This window comes from Rhinichthys klamathensis, unplaced genomic scaffold, assembly GCF_029890125.1.
Source record: "Rhinichthys klamathensis goyatoka isolate OS25496 unplaced genomic scaffold, OSU_Roscu_1.1 h1tg000291l_1, whole genome shotgun sequence".
Lineage (NCBI taxonomy): Eukaryota > Metazoa > Chordata > Actinopteri > Cypriniformes > Leuciscidae > Rhinichthys > Rhinichthys klamathensis.
Window position 1 is genome coordinate 725,426 of NW_026606810.1, and position 19,066 is coordinate 744,491.

General features: G+C 38.6%; 1 protein-coding gene across 6 annotated transcripts in view; it reads left to right on the forward strand.

Annotated features, from left to right (window-relative positions):
* Positions 1-637: 637 nt before the first annotated feature.
* atp2b4 (ATPase plasma membrane Ca2+ transporting 4) overlaps positions 638-19,066 on the forward strand; it is a 281,849-nt gene continuing 263,420 nt past the window's right edge. For all 6 annotated transcript variants that reach the window (XM_056269832.1, XM_056269827.1, XM_056269830.1 and 3 more), the window contains exon 1: positions 638-1,115. The gene's annotated coding sequence lies outside the window, so the exon portion shown is untranslated. The remainder of the gene's footprint in view (positions 1,116-19,066) is intronic.

Below are 19,066 nucleotides of genomic sequence, written 5' to 3' on the forward strand. Positions count from 1 at the left end.
AGTTTGTAGTCCTTCTGTAGAAACTTATCACCTTCATTAAACAGCTTTAAAAATCACATTTTACGTAGGGTTTATGGAGACTATGCATTTACGTACGTCTCTTTACGTAGTGTCAGTCACAAACTTTTTTCATAAACTCAAAACCGCCATCAACAAATAATATAAAAATAAATAAAAATTCCTGTCTGGAAAATCCGAATTACTTCTGATTGTTAGGTCTACAAATTGAAGAGCTTAGCGACACTCTTGCTTTATGATTGAAGCCTGGTGGCTTAATTTCAACTTTTTGTATATAATTTCAATCACGTATACCAATATTTCTGTTCCACGCACTATTTATAATTTACTCCTGTCTAGCAAGTCGAGGTGTTGGGAGTTCCAGGATCTGACCATTCATTTGCTTCAATTTTCCTTGTGATCCACCTTAAATGACTGATCCCACACACAAGTCCCTCCCTCTCCGCCACAGCTCTCCCAACCCTCAGACTGAATCTCTATCTCCCTCTTTCGATTTCCAGCCACGGCAACCAGTGATTGAAACTGTCTTTTTCGTTGCGCGGTGAAAGGTTGCGTTTATCCGCACTTTTCCCGGCGGTTAAACGGGGGGCAACAAATAGAGCAGTTAACACGTAGAAAACAAGACAAAACTTGGATCTGTAGCGTTTGCGTTCCGTAGCCAAAGCGGAACATACCTCAATCCCTCTTGTGATTATTTCCTCTTTTCTCTGGACGAGAAAAGGCTGTTGGATTGGGTTCGAGCAGACGGTCTTCTTACTTTTCAACGACGTGATATAAAAAGTTTATATGTTTTCAGCCTAAACGCGGAGGTCACATTTTACATGTAGGAAAAGCGACTAATTCCATCCTGCTGGTTGACTGGCACCAATTCTAAAGTTAGTTTCCAGATGCAGAGTAAACAAACACGGTTCGCAAGCGACGAAATACATTGCCTATCCGTGCAAGTGTTTACTTAGAGACCTTTTGCGTCTTTAATCTTTGGGAGTTTTGAGGAGAGGGCTTGTTTTTGAGGAGCAGGGCTCGCTTCTCGATGCACTGAACGAGGAGGAACGTCCCATGTGCGGCTTTCACTCTTTCTGACAACCCTTCAGTCTGAGGTAGGTTTGTTATTTTTCCCGTTTTATTTTACTCACTTTGATTATTCTGTCCACAGGTGTGCGCGTGCATGTTCCATCTTGTAAACGGTCATCAGAGCCGCGCCGTGTTTGTTCACGAGATATTTTTTTTGTGTGCCTGTTGCAAGTATTCATTTCTGCACAGCTTTTCGGTGAGAAATGTAATCGTTTACAGTTTTTACGTTACTTCAACTGTGAAAATATTTTTTTGGGCATTCCAGTAACGCATGTAAACCCTATCCTTAGCGTTCACGATTTTGTTATTTATACGTATTAGCGCATTTTTGTACCATTTCACAATCATTGATGTCAGCGTAGTCATTTAACGTTGAAGTGTGCACGTTTCGCACTACTAGCTAATATGGTCTTTTTAATTGCCATACATAAACGGGTACATTTCATGTAAAGTGTAAAGAGGCTCTCTTGCTGATTGATAAAGAGGTAATCAGTCGATCCATCTGACGTCACCCCCTTGGGTGACGTCCACCGCGCCTCTCTCGCGCCTCTCTGGGTGTGTCCTCGCGCTATTGCATCGAAGGGGAAACCAAAGGGGAAACCCTGCAATTTGTTCTCTCTGTGAGGAGCTTCGATTCCCTGTCCTGTGAGAAGAACAAAACATTCCCAGTTGTGTCAGAAAGAGAAGAACACAAGGCACATAGGCATTCTGGTTGGTGTTATGTTTAAGTATTTAAGTATAATGGTTAAATGAAGATTCGTGTGTGATTTATCAACGGTTTGTTTTTTGAAACTCTGTCAGCTTCAGGTGTCTTGTAACCGTTAGCCTCAGCAGCCTGAGGGGAATATAAACGGTCAATTCGCCTAAAATGAACGTTAGGGACGCCTCAGTCAACATTGACTTCCATTGTATGTTATCTCATACAATGTGAGTGAACCTGAGGCTGTCATTCTGACTAACATCTTTTGTGTTTCACCGAATAAAGTAAGTTAACGTTAAGCCAAATGGATTTTGAACGACATTTAGGCGAAATTATTTCGTTTTTGGGTGAACTATTCGATGTACAAACTGATATTTTGCATTATGCGTAAACCGTACTCTCTTGAGGTCCTCTTGAGGACTTCTGACCCTCAAAAAGGTCAGGTTATGTTTGCTAACGTTATCGTTTGAAACGCACGTAATCTTGTCCCCCCCGGCGTAATGTAATCTTGAAGATGTGGATGGTTTCTGTGGCTAATAGTCCTGTGAGACACATCCTGGCAGCTAGTTTACTATGTTACATTAACAAAGTCTCCTGGTGTGGAACGGGAAAGCTTTACTTCCCACAGGTGATGTTCGCGAGCTAATCTTCTGCTGGTGTGAGGACGATTTATTTTGTGGAAATTTTGTGCTCACAAAATAACCAAAAGAGAAAGGTCAGTCATTATGAAATATGCTGTGATCATTTTTAAAGCTTATCCCTGTAGATCCACCATAATCCAGGAGAATTCAATCCATGACTAAAGGACTGTTGTTAACCAAATGAGAGTGATTGATTGAAACGCACATAAGATCAAGGTGTCATCCGATAGATCTGCAAACAGTGCGTTCTTTCCTTATTCAAACGTGGAGCGTTGTGTGTGTTTGCACAAATACAGTTCATTTTCCATGATAATGTATTAGTAATTATGAAGAACCAGCTCGAGGACATCAGTAAGCAGATATCACAGCCGAACAATACCAGTTGTGTATGTGTGAGTGGGTGTGCTTGTGCATGCTTTAAACTTTACATAACCTGCAGGGTGGGGGTGTTTGGAGCTATTGAGAAGTTTTCTTCTCTAGTGATTACTCCAGCCGACTGATGCAATTTATTGTTGTTCATATCAAGCTGTTTACCCTGCAGAGCATCTGTTCCCTCTAATTAGGGCGTGAGTTGTACTGTTCAGCCTTCCTCCTCAGACATGATCATGGGCGCTGGTGGTAACATCACCCTGTACCGTGACTCAGGTCTCCATGGTGTGAATACTGGCTATAAATGGGATAGCTCAGGGCTCCAGAATAACATTTGAGAGCAGCAGCACTGGTGCCACTAAGTTCTACAGATGGTGGTGCCAACACCTGATTTTGAAAGCGGTGAGGGGGGGTTATTAATCTAAAGGTAATTTAATCATAAAAGTATTTTTTTTTTACATTAATAAGTGCAGTAACTAATAATATTACATGTTTATTTCTTAGAAAGTAGAGTTGTTCCGATACTAGTATCGGAAATGCCGCCGATACCAATAAAAATTAAAGCTGCAAGCAGCATTTAGCGGTGTTCAAGCAGTTAAGGCCTTTAAGGCCGTTAAGCACAAAAGCATCAAAATACATTAAGTTTTATATAGCAAGCATCTAACCACTGAGATCATAGATGGTAAATCATGCTAAAACATGGTAAATCATTCTAGAATGTGGTATATCATGCTAAATCATCCTATAACATGGTAAATCATGCTAGAATCATATTAAATCATACTAGAATAAGTTCAATTGTGGTAAATCATGCTAGAACAGGGTAAATAATGGTGAATCATACTAGAACTTGGTGTATCATGGTAAACTATGGTAAATCATGCTAGATTCATGGTAAATCATACTGGAACATTGTAAATAATGAAAAATAACACTGAAATGTGATATATCATGGTAAATCATGCTAAAACATGGTATATTCCATGATATATCACATTTCAGTGTTATTTTTCATTATTTACAATGTTCCAGTATGATTTACCATGAATCTAGCATGATTTACCATAGTTTACCATGATACACCAAGTTCTAGTATGATTCACCATTATTTACCCTGTTCTAGCATGATTTACCACAATTGAACTTATTCTAGTATGATTTAATATGATTCTAGCATGATTTACCATGTTATAGGATGATTTACCATGATATACCACATTCTAGAATGATTTACCGCAGGATTATAGCATGATTTGCCATGATACACCATGTAATAGTATTGTTTACAATGATTTACCATGTTTCTTCTTCAGAACCGGTGCCCAGTTAACCAATTCCCTGGAACCGTTAGTATGCCTGCTTAACGATTCCGCTTATCGGTTCCGCTCGTTGCAAATGTGTCATGACGTCACACACGCGCTGCGTTATTTTGATTCAGAACGCATCAAACATGACATCGAGGCAGAAGCGCTCGTTTGGTTATATTTCACGCGAAAAGATGACAATATATGAGGTGCCGTCTAGGGCTTAAATCAAACTTCATTCACGCACACATATATGAAACACTTGCATATACACGTATACTAAGTAGTCAAACATACATGTATACTGCTGAATGCTCAAACAAATACATATGAAATGCACAACGACACACCTAAAGTCGCTCACGCATACATGCAAACTCTACACACACGAGATGCGCAAAACTCTCCAGGCACATACTCATATGAGACGCGCACGCGCACACACAACTTAAACTGGAATGTCACTGTTTCTGTCACTGCGACTTCACGAACGGGTGAACACGCGCACGCACACACACATCACTTTTGAAGTAAAATTGAGGATGCAGTGCATGTAATGCATCGAGATATCAAATTGAACTGAATCGATAACATGATAATCGTAATCGAACCGAACCGTGAGACCATTGTAGGTTCACACCCCTAATACTCTGTGCTGTGTCAGCGAGTTAATAATAATTAACAAACAAAATAAGTTATAAGTTCAATAAGTTAATACAAACAAACAAATTTGTACTTATTCCCTCACCCAATGAGAATCGATAAGAGAATCAATAAGGAATCGAATCGATAAGCAATATCGATAATGGAATCGGAATTGTTAAATTCTTATCAATTCCCATCCCTAATCAAGTGTGTCAAAATGAAAGTGAGCCAATAAGTGGTCTTCTACTGCCCTCTGCTGGTCACACAAGTGCTTTTGCATTCATATGTAGACATATGCTTACACACACACACACGGGATATGTTATTGTGAAAATCTCTTTTAATGGTGTATAAGCATGCATTTAACATATTTCTTTGTGATGTAATAATATAAAACTATATTAAAACTAATAAAAAAATAGCTTTAAGCGTTTGTTTGTTAGCCAATGCTGAAAGCTGATAAAAAAGATTAAAAATGTCGGTAACACTTTACAATAAGGTTCATTTATTAAACAGTAGTTAATGTATTAATTAACATGAACCATGAGCAATACATTTGTTACTGTTTTTGTTCATCTTTGTTAACATTAGTTAATACAAATCCAGCTGTTCATTGTTAGTTCATGTTAGTTCACAGTGCATTAACTAATGTTAACAAGATTTTAATAAAGTATTTGTAAATGTTGAAATTAACATTAACAAAGATTAACAAATGCTGAAGGAGTATTCTTCATTCTTAGTTAATGTTAACTAATGTAGTTAACATTAACTAACTAAGAATTCATCGCGGGGGGCGTTCCCGAGCCCCGCGACGACAGATTTGGATCAAGAACCCCGAGAGAACCTTACCTAGCGTGCAGAGACTTTCTGTTTTCGAGTTATGAGTGAATTTGTACTTGGGGGGCGTGGCCCAACGTTATACTTTCGTATTTTAGCCTTCCTGTGACACAATTGTAAATAGTAATAAATAAAATAAATAAATGCAGTCCATAATACTCCAATAGATGAATTTGGACAAAATGTGATTGTAAATGTTAAAATAATGATTTAATAAAGTCTACATTTCAATTATATATAACAATATTAGGGAGTAGTATGATGAAATGACAGCAGGGGGCAGTAAAATACCACTTATTGGCTGTTATAGCCATCCAAAATGTTACAGCCATCCAATTTACACTATTATAGCCATTCAAATGAAGAAGTTCAACCTTTTCTGATAATTATTGATGTAGAGAGTCCAGAGAATTGTACTGCACTGGTTTTAAACATTATGATATGAAAAGTATACGATCATAGATGGAAAAGACAATTTACAGCCAATACAGGCAATTTACCATAGGAAATGTATGGTTTTAAAGCTTTTTAACAGTTATAGCGCCACCTATGGTCCGATCTCCATGAAACTTTGCATGCTTCCTCACCATGGTATGACACATATGCTCATCAATTTTTGTCAAGTTCTGAGTTTTCATTTATGATTTATAGGCTTTTGAGTGTATTTTGACACGCCCCTTTTCTAAATGACCCTGTTACAGTGAACCAAAGGGCAAAGTTCAACTTTTTTTTGATAATTATTGATCTAGAGAGTCCAGAGAATTGTCCTAGACTGGTCTGGTTTTGATCGGGCAAAAAACCAGGGACTAGTTCGCAAAAGTAGGTTTTTAACATATTCGTGAATATTTAATGGTAAATGGTAAATGGTAAATGGACTGCATTTATATAGCGCTTTCACAGACCCAATGGCCACCAAAGCGCTTTACAATTTTGCCTCACATTCACCCATTCACTCACTCATTCATACACCGACGGGCGACGGCAGCCATGCAAGGCGCCATCCAGCTCGTCGGGAGCAGCTGGGGTTAGGTGTCTTGCTCATGGACACCTCGACACTTGGTCAGGTGGAACCGAGGATTGAACCACCAACCTTCCGGTTTGTAGACGACCCACATGAACCACTGAGCCACTGCCGCCCGCCAAATCGTTAATGAACGATTTGATTGACAGCAATGGTTCTAGAGGCAAAGTTGTTCACCATGAGGAGATCTATCAAATGATATGCATTTTGGGGGGATGTGTGCAACACCACGTGATTACAGAGCCGTAAAACTCGTTAGCGCCAACTAGTGGCCGATTTCTTTCAAAACTCTTACAGACCTCTTAGGCCATGAGTCGAACATGCCCATCGAGTTTCGTTCCGATTGGCCTCCGTTAACCTCGTCTCATAGGGGCTCAAACTTCATTGGTCGATGGCGGCCATGTTTTTTGAGATACGCCAATGTCCTCATAGACATACATGGGGCCTTGGACCAAGACACTGCATACCAATTTTCAAGTCAATCGGACTAACGGTCAGTCCTTTATATGGTTTTTTTCATGTTATAGCGCCACCTAGTGTTCGATCGTCGCGATTTTTTTACTGTGACCTCAGATTGAAGTCATGCACACCTGTACCAAGTTTGGTGAACCTACCTAATTTACTTCTGGAGTTATAGCCATTTTAGTAAAATAGGCTCCTCCCACAACGTTCTTTTTGCGCCCCCTAGTGACCGGAAATCGAAATTTCAACTTTTTTACGATTATAATTTATATTCAGACTCCAGAGAACATTTGTGCACTGGTTTGGTTCCGATCGGGCAAAAAATCAGGGACTAGTTCGCAAAAGTCGTTTTTTGACAAAATTCAAAATGGCGGAAAATCTATCATGACGGAAATGAAATCGGAGATATACGTTTTTTCGTCCGGTGACCAGCTTTCCAGTGATATAAGACACTTGAGTCTACGACTTACGGTCTAGGAGTTATGACCAGTTACGCGCAATTGGTTGCTATAGCGCCACCTATGGGCCAATTGGGCTCATAATTTGATAACCTCTCCTCGATTTTTGTACTACCATCTGACAAAGTTTCAAGTCTCTAGCTCTTACGGTTTGGGCTGCACGATGCGTTTTACAGAATAATAATATTACTTTAATAATAATAATTAAAGCTGCAAGCAGCATTTAGCGGTGTTCAAGCAGTTAAGGCCTTTAAGGCCGTTAAGCACAAAAGCTTTAAAAGACATTAAGTTTTATGTAGCAAGCATGATTTACCATGATATACTACATTTCAGTGTGATTTTTCATGATTTACCATGTTCCAGTATGATTTACCATGAATCTAACATGATTTTCCATGGTTTACCTCGATATACCATGTTATATGATGATTTACCATGATATAGCACATTCTAGAATAATTTACCAGGATTCTAGCATGATTTACCTTTTTTACTATGATTTACCATGTTTCTGGCGGTATTTACCAAGATTTACCACGTTGATAGCAATTATGTGAAGCATAAGAACAATTGAAGTTATAAACTCTGACAAAATATGAATTTGTTATAATAGTAATTGTTATATAAGTGATTTTTTAGTGTCTATATACATATGAATGCAAAAGCACATGTGAAAAGACTATTAATAAGAAGAGTGGCCAGCAGAGGGCAGAAGAAGACCACTTATTGGCTCACTTTCATTTTCAACTACTTTGTTTCTCCAGTATTCTCCACTGAAGCAAACCATTTTTTTCATGTTAACTCCATAATGCATGCTTACACACACACACACACACACACACACACACACACACACACACACACACACACACACACACACACACACACACACACACACACACACACACACACACACACACACACACACATTTTTGGGATATGTTATTGTGAAAATCTGTTTTAATGGTATATGAGCATTTCACATATTTCTTTGCAATGTAATAATATAAAACTAATTAAAGAAAATGCTTTAAGCATTTGTTTGTTAGCCAATGCTGAAAGCTGATAAAAAAGATAAAAAATTTCTAATGCTGCTGCTCCATTTAGTGGACAACAGTGCTATTACAGCCTACTTATACAATAGGCCATGTTTTTAATATAATTTAATCTACACACGCTCATTCTGATGTAGATAGAGACATTTGGAACTTCAGGAGCCAATGTGACTCAATTGTCACTTCAATAGACGATTTTTGACTAAATGTTATTGTAAATGTTAAAATAGTGAATTTATAAAGTCTAAATATTAATTATAGTTGAGTAGTGTGACAAAATGACTTTTTTTAAACAGCAGGGGGCAGTAAAATACCACTTATTGGCTGTTAGCCTTTTTCAAGCTGTTATAGCTGTTCTTGACCTTTTTTTAAGAAGCTATGAGCATTTATTGAAAAGATATTGGCTTTCGCTCAAGGCTACATATTGAAGTGACCCTATTATAGTCATCCAAATGAAGAAGTTATACATTTTCCTATAGCGCCACCTATGGTCCGATCTCCATGAAACTCTGCATGCTTCTTCACCATGTTATGACACATGTGCTCATCAATTTTTGTGAAGTTCTGAGTTTTTATTTATGATTTATAGGCTTTTGAGTGTATTTTGACACGCCCCCTTTTCTAAACGACCCTGTTACAGTGAACCAAAGGGCAAAGTTCAACTTTTTTTTGATAATTATTGATCTAGAGAGTCCATAGAATTGTCCTAGACTGGTCTGGTTCCGATCAAGGAAAAAACCAGGGACTAGTTCGCAAAAGTAGGTTTTGGACAAAATTGGCCATAACAATTTTTTTTTTGCTCAAATCAAGAATCCGAGATATACATCTTGTCCGTCTTGAGCCAAGGAACACAGTGGTGCAAAAAGCTTGATTCCAAGTCAAACGGTCTAGGAGTTATGAGCAATTTAGTACTTTTGGTTGCTGTAGCGCCACCTATGGGCCAATCGGGGTCATACTCTGATAGGTTCTCCCCAAACTGAGGCCCTAGCACCTGGCCAGGTTTCAAGTCTCTAGGCCTTACGGTTTGGGCTGCACGATGCGTTTTAGGTTGTTTTTTTTTTTCAAATAGCAATTACAATAGGTTTTCAGCACTTCGTGCTTGAACACCTAATAAAAAAAATCAGTACAAATACAATAGGTTTTCAGCACTTCGTGCTTGAACACCTAATTATGGTATCGGCGAGTAGAAAACACTTTTTACAAGCATGTATTTTTAGGTCCTTTAATATTAAATTCTTAAATTCGATTTTTACATTGAGAACACTATTGTATACTGTGTTTCCCACAGGATTTTGTGAGACTGGTGGGTGGACCTGTCCCCCAAATTTTTGTACATTTTTAAGGTAAATTCTAGAGATGCAATGATTACTATTTTCTAGGCCGATTCCGATTTCTCATTGAGTTTGACCTGCCGATACCGATTTTAGCTGATTCCGATTAAATTTTTTCTAACCACTTTTTTATTTTCAATTACACAAATATTAATTTTCTCTATATATATATATATTTTATAAAACACCATATACTTTAAGTTTAAATGGGTAAATTTTCTATAAATATTTTCTATAAAGAGTCTTCATTTTCTTTTCTGACATAGCCTACTCCAGTTCTTGTTAAAACACACTAGACATGCAAATTCTGTGCATTTTGGGCACTTTTTGTGTGAAATTATATTTATTTTGTCCATCAAAAGTGTGCTTTCACTTTTGAGCGTGAGCAGCGCAGCAACAATAGACTCGGTGCCGAAACCGCTTCACTGTTGCTCACGCGATGCTCCTGCTTGACGCTCACTCACTGCTCTTGCTCCCGGTGTGAATCCACTCATTGATTAACATGCTCGGCGAAAAAAATACGCACCGCTTACGCTTGCGTTGTGACCCCTTATTTACACTGCACACGTCTGCGGCGCATTAAGGCTCCGACAAGGTTTTATTCCGTACTCCACGAGGTGCCAACTGACCCCTTATTTACACTGCACACGTATGCGGCGCATTACAGCTCCGACAAAGTTTTATTCCGTCTTCCACGCGGTGCCAACTCACACCAGGAGCATTTCAGAAGCGAAGCAACTGGATGCGAGAGACCACGTGATTTGCCTGTCCGACGTGGTTTTCCTTGATTTTTGGGTTTCTACCTTGCAGTCTATGGTTTCTACCAAGGATATATTGGTGTGCAATACAATTGGGAGTTTGCACAGGGTGTTTATTTTGAAATTGACAGTTTTTTTTCTTATTTTGTATTTACGGTGCGGCGTCCGTCGAAAATACACTCGGCGCCTATCTTTAGCGAAGCGGAGAGCCGCATCTGGGATGCTTCTGAAACACGCCGCATCGTGGCTGGTGTAAACACAAGCATTGACTAGAGTGGGCGCGATCAGCTCCAGTAGCCGTGTGTCGCAGCCGTAATGCGCTGCAGACGTGTGCAGTGTAAATAAGGGGTGAAACGGCCTTAATTTACAATGTATCCTACATGTGCGTTCCGTGTGCACGTGATGCTGATGTTGCGTGCGATGTTAAAGGGATACTCCACCCAAAAATGAAAATTCTGTCATTTACTCACCCTCAAGTTGTTGCAAACCTGTATGAGTTTCTTTCTTCTGCTGAACACAAAGGAAGATATTTTGAAGAACGATTGGAACTTTGGCACCATTGACTTCCATAGTATTTTTTTTTTCTACTATGGAAGTCAATGGTGCCAAACAACTGTTTGGTTCCAATCATTCTTCAAAATATCTTCCTTTTGTGTTTAGCAGAAGAAAGAAACTCATACAGGTTTGCAACAACTTGAGGGTGAGTGATGACAGAATTTTCATTATTGGGTGGAGTATCCCTTTAATCATGGGTGCCAGAGTGCATTTGACCGGCATAACATCGGTTGTGCGCAATTGTGTGCTAGAGATGTTTGGATCAGCTCTAACGTCACCTGAATCCGCTGTTAAAAATAAATCAACCACCCAAACCTATGATTTTCTCTGATTTAGATATCCGCACCTGATCATCTTATTATAGTTATTCAAATTATCAGTGTTAAGCATAACGATATGATAACATATCACACTGAAGTAGGCTGAATAAAAGTTCTTTGGCAAAATTACATTTCCTTAATAGCCTAAACACAGGCTTTACTCCCTTCAAACTTAAATTATCACCGTTTCATTGTTGAAAAACACTCTTGTCAGAATAATTTCTGTTAAGCTTATGTATATTTTGAGTTAAAGCTGTTAAGTTATAAAGTAGGGATATCAATTTTCACAAATTCCCATGATCGATCATCGTTTAAATTAACGATCAATTAATTGATTAATCGTCAAGCCTTAATACTGCAATATGCGTCTGCTGCAGTGGCATATGGCCAACAGCATGACATGGTGTGCAAATGCTGCTCAAAACGCTATGTTCCTTACCAAATGAATGAGAAGGGGTTTTAATCTAAATAAAGGGCTAGCAGGATTGTAAAATGTTTCAATGTGATTGATCATTTAATTAAATGTACTTATTTAATAATCAAATATAACGACTAATACAACGCGTCACCAACGCCACCTCAGATGCGTGCTTGTCAGAATGTGTTGCTCTTCCGCACGCTTTACTACAGTGTAAAGGGCCGTACACACTGGGACGAATATCGGCACGCGTTATTCGCCAGCGTTTTTCAACGTGTTTTTTGTGTTCACATCCAAGCGATTTTCGCTGACGATGAGCCGAGTGAACATGCAAATTCATTCCCTGACATTAGATGGCGCTTAATGTAAAACAGAAATAGTCCAATTTTGTAGTCGCTGTCGCGTTTGTCATATAGTTCTTTTAGCTCCGACACCAACGAGACCAGCAGCTCTACATTCATCTTGCCTTGCCTTATTTCTTCCCTGCAGTGTAGACGCTACTTGGCGTATATCTTCTTCGCCGTTACGTATGTGTGCTCGGCAAGACCGTTTTGTGTTTGAGCGCCCCCAAGTTGTGTTTTACTGTAACTTCAGAAGCTCCAGACACGTGAGCAAAAGCGCCAATCTCATTGGTCGGATAGGTTTTGACGCGGTGCGTCAAACCAAAAAAACGAACCAAAGGCGTTTTAAAAAAAATTATGCTTTTACGCGTGGCGTTTTTCGCGTCGGTGTGCACACTCACATTGGTGCCCTTTGTTTAGTCACGAGGCATTAAACATCGGCGAATATCGTGCGCGAAATTCGTCCCGGTGTGAACAGGCCTTTAATTCTTAACCAAATGCATCCTATGTGAGATAAATCAGATATAGATAGGCCTACACAAAATAAACACAATATTACAACTTACATTTGCACAAAACAAAAGGCTGCGAATGCACACGCAAACTTAGTCGCTCTTAAAACGCGCATGAACCTGCTTAATCGATTGTTTGAGGGGGAGTTGGGGAGGGGTATTTTATAGACAATTTTTTATTACATTTATCTCACCTAAATGTTTGCTCACTCGTTGCATTTTTACAATGGGGTAATTTTGTTAAGAGTTTATGCAACACACGGAAGCTTGATTTCAATCTTTGAATTAAATTTAAAAAAGTAGCACAAATAAATACAATAGAATAAATATACAAATAAAGAGAAATAAAAAGAAAAGTTTTTGGGTAGGTCTAACACGTATTCAAAAATACTACAGAAACGAAATTAATTATATGTAAAATAACACTGGATAGTCTTTTAGTCCTGACTAAATTAAATACATAGGATATTAATCCTGATTCCTTACAATTAAAGCTATCTTTTGTTGTTTTGACAACAAAATTAATGACAGACACATATGGCCTCTATCACTTTTTAGTGCACGGATCCATTACTGTTTCATTATACTGACTGTCACATGCGTTTTATGCTTATTTAAGACATAACCGACTGTCTTTACGAGGTTACTCACCAAGACCAGAGTTTTGACATAATTTTGCGTGTTTTTGATCGTTAAAGCGAAAAATAACTTTTGTTACTGGCGAGCTGTTTGTGAGGCTACTGTATGTATGCACGCAGAGAAAAATAGTACTGTATACCGGCGGTGGTTTAAAATCGCTTGAATGTTTAAACTGGTAAAACTTAAAAAGATTTGAAAATGATAAACGTTAGTTACGATGCAATGCTGGCCCGATTGTGCAAGTGACAATTCCGTCATGTCCCGACTCGCGAGTTATGGAACTTAAAGGATGTATTAAAGATGCAAAGACCTCTTATATGCCAGAAGATCAAGGAAAATGAGTTTTCTCACGTCATGACCCCTTTAAAATCTAAGGGCTTACTTCAAGTAAATATATTTGGTCAAAGAGGTTCAGCTGACAAAAAAGTTGGGGATTTCCTGCATTGCATGTAAATATGAAACAATGTAATTTTGTACATTTTAAAGTGTTTGAAAGACAAAAGCCTTCCAAATACAGTAACGCATGGTTAAATGACTCCCTGAGTGATAATTCAAATAATAATTAATTTGATTAGATATGCAATGTTGATAAACACTTAAAAGTGAAATGATAAATCATTTCTTTAAATCCAGTGATCAAATGCTGTGTAGGTCTCAGTTTCCAGTGATAAGCTCATGACTAGTGGCTGGTCTGTGTGCGCAATTGCGCAATCCTGGGAGACCTTCTAAAAGCAGTAGGCTTTTTTAGAAAGGAAAATTTAAAAGATAAAAAAGAATGGAGAATCAATGAATTATGACTAATTTACTGCCATTGTGAGAATAACGTGTAATAATGTAATCAATAAAAAAGTAACTGTAGTCTGTAGTTGTGAGTATTTTAAAATGTAATGTAATTGATTACAAGCACTTCATTTTTGGTGTCTGTTTATGTAATCCAGATTACTATCCAGCACTAATTTTGCGTTGTGCGTTGTGTAACATTGTGTGTTTGGATATTTTGTAATTCACAATTTTTTTTATTTGATTATCATAACTAATACAGTTAAGTCAGCATAAATTTCTTCATTGTGGTAATGAGAATTGCAGGGAGTGATTTGAAGTCACCATTGGGAATTGATTGGATTGTTGCATGGATCTTGGTTGTTTGCTAATTGCTGCGATCTCATGTGAGTGACAGTTTACTGGAGGAGAGCAATCATTCGTGCCGGTGCACTTATCAAAATGGATGAGATGTCGTTACAAGCAGTAGAAGTTCTTTTGATTAAAGATTACAAGGGCACATGAATTAAAAAAAAATATTGTGAATGGACAAATAACTTACAATAAACACTTAAAATTAAGAATTGTTGATTCGTATGCGACCATTTTTTGAGAATGTGTGAGTTAAAATTGTATGTGTTCGCATTTGTGCGAGCGCATGATCATGTACTCAGTTAAATTCACCATGCGCAACAGAACGCCGTTGTATCAGCAGCTGCTGCAGTCTGTATGTTCAAAATGAACGAGTACATCATGAATCCATTTTCCAAACCGTGTTTTTGATTTATCCTGAATCACTACTGTACGCCTATAATAAGTGTTTATATTCTGTCTATTTTATCCCGGGGTCGGCTCGACTGCGGAGTTGCCCAGTGCCTGCGTGACTCGCCATAGACATTAACGGAGAGAAATAGGACATGTTCTTGAGATGTTTTGTTAGATTCACCCATTATTATGTAAAGCATAACAGACAGAGCAATATGCAAAGAACAATTTTTTTTAAATTTTGTTTCTGTACAATTAGGGCGGACACTCAAATGCATGTTTGTCCTAAAGCATTCTGCCTTTTTATTACACATTAACATTGTCTTGCGCCAAAAAAAAACGTTTTTTTTTCTTTTTCTGGATAGTAGGGGTGTGACGAGACGCTTATCTCACGAGACGAGACGAGACACGAGATTGGGTTCACGAGAACGAGACGAGACGAGATTTTTGCACAATTTTTCAGAAATCCTTAATGACAAAATTCATGACTGGAAAAATAGTATGCAGGTGCATTTTGCTATGTTTAACTAATAATCTTATAAAGTAGACCTGAAATGACATGCATTATGAGTATGAATTATCAAATGCATTGAAAGAAAACAATATACAAGCACTGTAAAAGGTTTTTATTGACTGGCTTTTCTCTGTATGATTTCACATTAGTCTCTTCAGCCCTTACTGTACATTTAAGAGCTTTCAGATCTTCTGATTGAGGGTGTGTGTGACCTCCTGAACTCCTTGAAATCTTATTAAGCGCAAACAATAACTGCAAGTGCAACCATAATCAAAGTTAGCACACAGACTCTTTATAATTGTTTTCAAATTGCTGTTTTATTTTGCACCGGCAGTTATAGGGTTAATGCGGTGAGTTCGGAAAAGGCCGGGTAGAGAGAAACGAGGCTGGTGTGTTTGTCTCTACAGTTGTTCTTGCGTTCCGATTTGTCTGTTGTCCTTAAGACATTACAGTACTCTCTCAATATATTCGAAGTGCAAACTGAGACCATAGCCGCAAATAAACAGTCCAGAGATGGGTATTAGGAGACAGACTATTGTATGTCCGCAGCCTAATTTGTGCGCAATGCACACCAGGGAGCTTGTGTTTTACTTTCACTTTCGTGATCGCGAGTACGTATAGGGAGCAGCGGTGCTGAGTGTGCATTCTACAATAATACATTTATCAGACGTTAGTCTGTTGCGCAACGTATCCTCCGCCATCCTCACGCGATCAGTGAACTGTGATTCGTGCTGCACTGATTGCAATGGCAACTCGTGCTGGATGAGCAGAGCAGACTTTTACATTATTTTATAATGGTTTTTATTTTTTTTATAAAAACAGCAAAACGATAGTTTAGGCGAATGTGAGTGTAGCGGTGGAATATTCTATGGTAATCTCACCCTCACGCTCATTCATGGCGATATCGCGAGACAGCTTTTCACTCGACGAGAAATCTCGTCATGTTTTAGTCTCGCGAGATCTCGTGGTACGAGATCTCGTCACACCCCTACTGGATAGCTTCCTGATAGCATGTTACACAAATTTCTTTTTAATCGTTTTCCCTGTAGTTAGCTTGTACTCAGAACATTAGCACCGCTAAATAGGAGAACATTTATACCAGGGTTAAGTGTCGCAGTGTAATGATTACAGAGGTCAGGTGATTCTTAGCATCTGCATGTTGTTTTCCTCTCCCCTGTCAGACGGTGTTGCGTGTGTGCTTGGGTTTGACTGCAGAACAGTGCGACCAAAGGAACCTTGCAGGGATGCCACGAGTCACATTGGCTCAGCTTGGGCGAAATGGTGAATGCGTGAATAAGTCATTTTGCATTAGCAGTGGGTTACTGCAGAACGTGGATGTGAAGTTGCTCGGCATGTAGTGGCAGGAGAAAGATCTCTGCTGACAGAGATAAAGAGAGGGGCCTCCCTGTAACAGATGCTCATACTCGTTCAGCTGGAAAAACATACATGCTTTTTTATTTGTACGTTCCAATCACAGCGAGCTTCAACACTTGTGATGTTATCACTGGGAGCTAGTGGAGGATGGTTTCCACCCCACCCCCCACACCCCCATCAGCCACTCTCAAACTAGTAGTCTGAAGATGTTCTTTCGCTTCCTTCATCTCGTTTTTTCTCTCCTACATTCACTCACTCCATTACTTTTTTCCCCTCCCTCTTCTATTCTGTCTCTATTTATTTTTCACCCTCCCACTTCTGTGTGATGTTTAATGCAGTGTGTACAGTGATATTTGAGTGTGCGGGATTGCTGGTTATCCAACAGTCTTTAACTGTGTTTGCTATTGCATCAACATTAGATAGTAGGTCTAGGCATTGACACACATCTCACGATTAGTTTAGACTTTGATTCACAAGCTTGCGATTTTATTCACTTCCGATATTTATTTGGATATACTGTATATCAGGTACAGTAAATGTCAGTTTTGTCAAGAAAAAAATCTGGATGATCAAATGCTGTAAAATACACAGGGAACCCTGTCACTTGATACATTACTATAATACATGATTTGTATACAAAATATTTAAATTCCATAAAGGCAGTTTGTATTATAATATTGTCATAACTTTTTAATAACCAAATTGTTTATATTTCAAAAAATGAATTTAAGTAGAAATACTTAGTTATCGAAATTGGAATCGAGAATTGTTAAATTGCACTAGTATGTAAAATATTTGGTGTCATAACCTTATTTATTACAGTACAAGGATACTTGTTATTGGTCAAAAACAATAACTTTGTTCATTTATTACTTTTTTGTGGTGGGGCCAGTGAAAATTAAATAATTAATTTAATCAAATCGAGAATCAAATCGAATTGGGTCACCTGTATCGATACTAGGGGTGTAACGATACACGTATTCGTATTAAACCGTTCGGTACGAGGCTTTCGGTTCGGTTTTCGGTACACATTTTTGAACCGAATGGTTCGTTGGACCATTTTTCCTGCCGACCAAAATTTCGTTATTTCAAATGTAGGCGCATCACGCGCGTTCATAATGTAAGAGATGCTGGCGTGACCACAACATGCCCAACATCAAATGGCAAATGTAATGTAAGCGGAACGAAACTGAGCTACTCGTTATTGTGTGGTTGGCGGACCGTTTATCAGTTTGGACCAATGCAGCGCGAGCCGATCTTAATCAAGCAGCACTGTTACTACACAGCGAAATCAGAAAGAAAAAATGTGAATTCGCCACTGAAGTAATAACATCGCTGCGAGATCTAGTGAGAAACATTCACATTTCTCCGTTATTAACGGATCAAACAGCTCTGACGTGGAAACCAGGAAGAAACATTGTGCCATGAATGAACTATCCAGTGTCCACAGATCAGCAACATTCACCATGGGTTTACTGTAGTAACACTACTAACTGTAACCATGGAAGTTTGGCTGGAATAGTAGGCTATAATGCTTTCAAGTAACATCACGTCAGTTTTATTTTGACATTATAAATATAATTGCTGCCCTCAAATGTTAATCTGAACTAAAATAAACCTTTGTTTATAACTACTACAATATTACTTTTCATTTTGTCCAAGGGGCTGTTTTGTTTTATAAGCTCCTAAGAAAAGTCAAGTATAGCTCCATCATTGCTCAAAGTTAAAAAATATCATAATTTATGATGTTAGTTTTAATAAAAATATAATTCAAAAAATTAAATCAAGGAAATTTCTCTGGCATTTCTTTCTTTTTGCTGTATCGGAAACGTACCGAACCGTGACACAAGTGTATCGTATCAAACCGAACCGTGAATTTTGTGAACCGTTACACCCCTAATCGATACCCAGTCTTAGTTGAACTCTGCTGGGCGTTGGCCCTCCAGGAACTGAGTTTGAGACCACTGTCTTAAAGGATAATTCCGGTATTTAACACTTTGAGTCTATTATCTAGTTCAGCGGTTTTCAATAGGTGAGGCGCGCCTCCCCTGGGGGGCGCCAAAGAGCCACAGGGGAGGCGCGACACACGAAGAAAAAATAACTCTGTATGCAGCTCTATTAATGTCGCAGGGCTTAAAGTATCCCGGCAACGCATGCGATAAGTTTTTGTATATGATCACGCTCTTATTCACGCAAATG